Below are 863 nucleotides of genomic sequence, written 5' to 3'. Positions count from 1 at the left end.
TGTGGCTACTAGAAAAATGTGAACTACACATGTGGCTTACATCTGTGGATCACATTATGTTTTTATTGGACAGCACTGATATAAACAAAAGTTACTGAATGAAAAAAACACTTTATAGTAAAATTACATTGGACACTAGAAATTTCTAGTTAGGTCTAAGTTGTTTTTTCTGGTTCACAAAAGATGATGTTTATTTGATAAGACAATACAGTTAGTGTTTGATCTAATCACAGGAGCAAAAGAAATAAACAAGTTGACAATGTACATTAAAAAACCAAGATGTTTAATGTGACAAATATGTTTCTAAAATAAATCCCCTAAAATTCCTCAGTTATTGAAAACTGTATAAACACAGAAAAATGTTATTCTGTTGCAATGTTAATAGCGACAGAATACATAAAACCAAACATCTAATTTTGGGCAAATGAACATACAAGGCAACTTTGCTACCAATGTATGATTTTCTTTTTTCTTGCTTACAAGCTCTTCAGACTATCTTTATACCAACAGAGAAGGCAGAACATTTAGGTTTCATATCAGTTACACAGCATTAGCATAAACTCAGACAATACTGAGAGCTGTTTTCTTTTGAGCTGGCAAAGTAACCACTAAAACATCAGATCATTGCTGTGAATTGAGAATTTTATCCCAAATAAATGTCACATACTGTCCAGACATAGTTTTGTAATACATTTAATAATTCTTTTATGTGATATTGGTAGGCAATTTATTTTTTTTAAAATGTTTTATTGATTTTTAGAGAGAGAGAGAGAAAGGGAGAGGGATAGAGAGATAGAAACATCGATGAAAGAGAAACATCATCGATCGGCTGCCTTCTGCAACCCCCCGAGGATTGAGCCCAT

Source organism: Myotis yumanensis, unplaced genomic scaffold (genome assembly GCF_028538775.1).
Source record: "Myotis yumanensis isolate MYYU_CA2020_CCGP unplaced genomic scaffold, mMyoYum1.0.hap1 SCAF_16, whole genome shotgun sequence".
In the NCBI taxonomy this organism is placed as follows: domain Eukaryota; kingdom Metazoa; phylum Chordata; class Mammalia; order Chiroptera; family Vespertilionidae; genus Myotis; species Myotis yumanensis.
This window is presented reverse-complemented; position numbering follows the sequence as displayed.